At 54.6% G+C, this 6,049-nt stretch overlaps 1 long non-coding RNA gene across 2 annotated transcripts in view; it reads left to right on the forward strand.

Moving 5' to 3' along the window:
* Positions 1-6,049, forward strand: part of LOC102774440 — a 107,187-nt gene that overhangs the window by 77,457 nt on the left and 23,681 nt on the right. The gene's annotated exons all lie outside the window — the stretch shown is intronic.

The following is a 6,049-nucleotide window of genomic DNA, read 5'->3' on the forward strand; positions in this document are numbered from 1 at the left end:
ATGTATTCATGCATCCATCCATCTGTCTTGCCTCACGCCTTTCACTGAATACCTGCTGTGTCCCAGATTCATAGGTCAAAGCCCTAATCCCCAAAGGGATGGTATTTGGAGTTGGGAGTCTAAGGAAGGTCACTGGGGCTAGATGAGGTCATGAGGGTGGGGTCCTCACAATGGGAGTAAGTGTCCTTATAAGAGGAGACATGAGACAAACAAGCTCTGGGATCTAATGTACAGCTCGGTGACTATCCTACATAATAAAAGCCTAATATGTTAAGTGTCTGTTCAACCAATTGTCTGTTCAGAACCAGTCGTCTGTTCAACCAATCAAAGCATAATATGCTAATGATATGCTAAGGCAACTCAACCGCTCGCTATGACGTGCACTGACCACCAGGGGGCAGTTGATCGGTAGACCAGTCACTATGATGTGCACTGACTACCACCGTGTAGGTGTTCCAACTGGTAGGGTAGCTTGCTGCTGGGGTCCAGCTGATCTGTACTGAGTGAGACAGGCTGGACATGCCCTGGAGCCCTCCCGTGGTCCCTTTCTGACTGGCCAACCTCCCGCATCCCTCCCCGGCCCCCATCATGCACCGGTGGGGTCCCTCGGCCTGACTTGCGCCCTATCGCAATCTGGGACCCCTCAGGGGATGTTGGAGAACTGATTTTGGCCCGATCCTGCTCAACGCAGGAGCTACCCTCTGGTAGTCAGTGTGCTCCCACAACGGGTTGCTGCTCAGCCTGAAGCCGGGCTCACGGCTGGTGAGTGCAGTGGCAGTGGCAGGAGCCTCTTTTGCCTCTGCAGCAGCACTAAGGATGTCCGACTGATGGCTTAGGCCCACTCCCCGTGGGAAGTAGGCCTAAGCCGTCAGTCGGACAGCCCCCCCCAAGGGCTCCCAGACTGCAAGAGGGTGCAGGCCAGGCTGAAGGACCTCCCCCCCTAAGTGCACAAATTTTGTGCACTGGGCCTCTAGTAGCTAATACTATTGTATACTTGAGAGCTGCTATGAGAGTAGATCTTAAATGTTATTACCACATAAGAAAAGATAACTATATGACACAATGGAGGTGTTAGCTAACTCCATTCATTATGCAACATCTGTGAGAAAAACAAGAAGAGACACCAAAGAGAGGGCCTCCCTCTGCCATGTGCGGACACCGCGAGAAGGCTCTCCGCACGCAGGGAGAGGTCCCACCAGGCTCTGACCCTGCCAGCGCCCTGACATCAGACTTGCAGACTCCAGACTGTGAGAAGATAGCTCTGTTGTTCAAGGGCACCCAGTCTGTGGTCTAATTAGTACAGCAGCCCGAGCCGACCAGGACAACCCCACCGGCAAGCAGGACAAATGGGACTTGCATTTCCTGGAGCAAAGACAAGTGGCTAGCCCAGCAGAGGTCTTTGCTGACATGCGTGAATATGCGTCTGAGTTTTGTCAGCTTTCAAAAAGCATCAAAAAGATAACCCATAGCTTTTATCTAGTTAGCAAGCTATTTTAGAAGAAATCTGCTCACATATGAGCTTGGCCCGCATCTTCCACGGAAGAGCCTGACGCTCCCGTGGTCCCAGTGTTTGTGCCACCAATACTGTCACAAAGGTCCCAGGGCGTCACTTTAGATCCGTCGGCTTTCATTCATTCCTGCCTAAGCTCCGGAGAGTGGTTCCTGAGTGAGGAGGAAGGACTGAGTTCTGATGCCTTTTCTGTTGAGTCAACTCAGGAACTGCCGGTCCTCACTGGGCCCCGTGACTCTGTGGGAAGGTGTGCAGGACAGAGCTCAGCAGACCTGCACTCCCGGGCTGGGAGGGGCCACACAAGTCACTGGGGCCAGTATCTCCTTGGAGCTATGAGGAAAGCAAGGCTTGGGGATTGAGAAGGGCTGCCTGTGGGTCTGTGGTGGGCCCTTCCTCCTGCTGGGAACCGCCTGGTGGGTAAGCGAGAGCCGTCGTTGTCCGTGTGTCTGTCCTTAGGAAGGAGAGCCTGCATCCCTCCCAGGAAGCATCAGGGTCAGGGGCTACGGGGCAGCTGCCCTTTGCTGTGATCTTTTGGGAGAAGCATCGAGACCACTTCCAGTGTGTTGCCCGCAGGATGCCCGCTGGGCCCAGGAGGCTGCACCCCGGGGGTCTTGGTGCTGACGGCACACACCGGCCTGGAGGCTGACACTTTGCCACAGAGCTCCGTGGACAGTGTGGTGACCGAAGGCGGGCTGTGGGCCCTGGGCGGGGGTGGTACATGAGACTTCCGATGTTGTTCTGCGTTTCGAGCTCGAAATGACCATCTCTTGACTGACTTCTTCTAAGTTCCGTGCTAATGACGCTGAAGTAGGAAGGGGACGTGTCTGGTCTCTGCCGACTGCCTCTCTTTCTCTGAGCAGAGGCTCTGCCAGGAGGTGAGATGCTCAGAGGAGACAGACTGTGTGGAAACGGAGAAAAGGGAGCCTCAGGGTCATCTGAACCCACACTCGTCTGGGGGGCAGGGATCCAAGATGCTCCTGCCAGCGTGGGCCCCCCTGTTCTGCCTCCTGTCACCTCCGGAGCCTCCATGCTTGATCTTCGGGGCGGGAGAGGCGGGTGGGGTGGGATGGGGGTGGAGTGGAGGGCATCTGCTCTTCCCGGAGGTCCGGTTGCTAAGACTGGCGCCTTCTTACCCAGCGGTAGGGACATTTCTGACATGTTTTATTCAGTAATCTTGATTTCACTTGGAACTGGAAAGTGGCAAAAATGGCAATATTATGTCTTTTTGAAAAATGATATTTTTTGTAAAAGACTTTGTTATCTACATAAAAAAAGGACACTAACATGCTTACATTTAGTTGTTGGCGTTACTTCTAAGAGAGTTCACATTCAACTGGGCACTGAAGATAAGCCACAGCCGCATGCTTTTAAAGAGCAAACGCAAGTGAAGAGCACATTTCCACCACTGCGATCGCAGCGGCGCCACGACACGGAGAGGCTGGGCATGGGGCAGTGTGAGGCTCAGCCGGGCAGGGAACCTTGCCAGGTGGGGCCTGGAGATGTGTGAACAGAGCCGGGTGGCGCTCGGGTGACGAGAACACATGCATGCAGAGAGGAGAAGCCATGTGACTGGAGGCAGAGGTGGGAATGACACACACCCAGGAACCAGGGCCTCCAGGGGCTGGAGGGGGCAGGAAGGAGCCGTTCAGGCTCGGCCTCGAGCTGTGAGAACGCGTTCCTGCTGCTCTGAGCCCCCGGTTTGGGGTGATTTGTTGTAGCTGCCCCAGGACTTGAACACACTCCCGTGCCCAGCTCTCCCACCTGTTCCCTCCTGGTGGGTCTCCATGGAGATGGGGGAGGCCAAGTGGGAGCAACTGTGCATTTCCCACCATTCACCAGGTCACTTGCCTATTTATTTGGGACAGTTACCAACAACTGGCCCTTGGGCAACTGGCCAGGCGGGCATGGAGAAGGCAGAGGGAGAGGGAGAGGGGAAGGAGCGGGAAATAGGACCAAGGCATGGGGCTGGCTCCAGGCGAGGCCGCTGTTAGCGAGGGAGGAAGGAGCAGAAGGAACTGGGGCGGGAGGATGGTCTGGTGCCTCCTAGGATCTCAAGAGTGAGGATAATGCCTGCAGGGCTCAGGGTGTCGGGACGTGCGGTCCTGGGCTTTGCTCCAAGGACAGAGCAGCAGCCGGGTTCTCTTCAGTGCTGGTCACTGTGTCCTCTTTGGCCAGTGGTCGGCTTCCACTTCCCGCCTGCCCCTCCACCCCAGCGTTTCCTCCCTCCAAGTCTTTCTCCAAAGACTGATTTCTCTTTACCTTTGTGTGTTGTTCACAGCAACAGCAGTGGCCTGCATTTCTGAAGAATCTTCCCTCTTTTGTGTGTGTGTTTTTTTCTCCCCAATCCAAAGGGATTTTGGAGGACTTTTATCTCCAGCGAAGAGAAAACCCACCGGAGTAGCAACAGCAGACGGCCGCGGTGTCTCGCCTCATTAGGAAGTTAGGGCCGCAGCTCTTGGGTGACTTAATTGCAAGCCCCCCTTCCTTTTCCCCTGTTCCTTTGCAAAACATCAGTCAAGTCATTGTCATCTCACAATTCAAAACAATTAATTTAACAAAAAACTTAAACATACTTTGCTGTTTCATGGGAAACCTTAACATGCTAATTCCAGAACCTTCTCTTATTTCTGGGGACCATCAGGTGTTTCTGGCTCCAAGCACATCCTCAGCTGCAGTGGTAAATGGCCCAGGCCTGGCCCCTCTTGAACTCTGCGAGGTGCCTGGAGTGGGATTCGCCTGGGAGTGAAGTCCACTCTCCTGAAAGTCCTTCCATCTCCTGATTCTGTGTGATTGAAAAGCCGTGTTCCTTCCTTCTGGTTCCCTGAGGATCCTCTTACCTTGCTCTTGGTTCAGATCTCATTCAGTGAATACCTTTCCTATCTCCCCGGCCTCTCCGGTTGCTTTGGGTAAACACATTGCCCTCAGCTTTGCCTAGTCTGTGTGCTCCTCGTACTGCTTCTGGGCATCACTTCTTTTTCTGCCCCAGGGCCTTTGCCTACACCATTTCTGTTACCCAAAGAGCTTTCCTTGTCCTCCTACATCAGGCCAACTTCTTAATCCTCAGAATGCGGCTCGGGCATCATCACAAACACACGGGCCCTTTCCTTCTGACTGGGTCTCTCTCCAGTGGGCCCTACACTCTGGTTCTGTCTTTGGACATTCAGGCCACACTGGGGAGGGGGGAACCCCTTGTTCCCTTGGCCCCCCACCTGGGAGCTTTCTGGTTCCCAGCATCGCCCTGGCATGCGGGTCCCTGGGAGGGCAGGATATTTGTGAGCTGACCTGTTGTATTCCCAACACCGACTCGTCCTCCCCCAATCGCAGGTGTGTGCCATTTTTTCCTCCTGGCAACAGAAATGACAGTATCATCTGATATAATAATCAAGGGCAAAACGTAATTTGAGTTTCAGGGACACTCTGAGGAAAATTATATATTCAAAAAGGGAAGTAAATTTTCCTAGGAAACAACCACCACTGGGGAAAGCGTGTTTGCTCCTAAGAGACCGGAAAGTAATTGAGCAGCAATTACGCCTTCCAGATGGTGTACACATTTAGTGCGTTCGGCCCCATAAAAAGGGAGGCATTTGCAGGAGAAAAGTACAAAAGCTACAGAAACACGATTATCCCGTGACTGTGGACAGGGCGACGTGGCAGCGAGCAGGCGTCTCTGTGCTGAGAATGTGCCAAGTGGGGCAGAAGCGTTTTTCCAGTCACGTAAGCTGATTCCAGGGAAATGCCCTTCTGACTGTCACTGGAATGGCGGGGTCTGTGTCCAGCCCCAGACTTCTCTGCTCCTGAGCACCCCCCGGGGGTCCCACAAACCTGCCCTTCCTGGGCGGGGAGCCTGGTGACCCCAGGTTCAGCGACTGGTTTCAGTTAGGGGAGCCTCAGTTTCCTCACCTGTACTATGGGCATGATCATGGCCTCCCACACCGGGGTTGTTGTGAGGCTTCCGTGAGAGGAAGGACAGGAGCTGGGCACCGGGCCGTGCCCTCAGAGAGCACTCGCTGTCCTTGCTGTCGGATAGAATGGGCCTCAGACTCCCCGCCCTCGGGGGCAGGGTTTCCAGTAGCAAGTGCCCGTGTGCACGGGAGTAGAAAACACGGGCTGTGTCATGCTCTGCATTTACAGCGCGGGCGTCCTCTGCCCGCCCCCCTCCACTCTGCGCGCATGGCTCCTCCTTCATTCCAGGGTTTCCGAGCACAGGCTGCTCAGTGGCAGTTCTTGTTAATTTGGCTGTTCCATCGGCCGATCTGCCGACGGCGTTTCCTGGCTCACTGGGTCTGCGCCCCGGGTGAGGCGCCTTCATCTCTCTGGGTCCATAATCGTCTTCACGGCCACGTGACCAGAGGACCGTGGCTCCTACATGAATCATGATTTCAGTCCAGAAGTTGCATTCTTGAGAAGTACTTTTCGGAACCAAGAAACTTTTAAGCCAGCCTTTCTCAGAGGCAGCAACCACACCCAGGTAGGTGGGCAAGACGCCCTGTGCGACCCAGGACCGGGGTTGGTTTCCGAAGCCAGTGGCTGGTAGATCAG

This window comes from Myotis davidii, unplaced genomic scaffold (assembly GCF_000327345.1).
Source record: "Myotis davidii unplaced genomic scaffold, ASM32734v1 scaffold72, whole genome shotgun sequence".
In the NCBI taxonomy this organism is placed as follows: Eukaryota; Metazoa; Chordata; class Mammalia; order Chiroptera; family Vespertilionidae; genus Myotis; species Myotis davidii.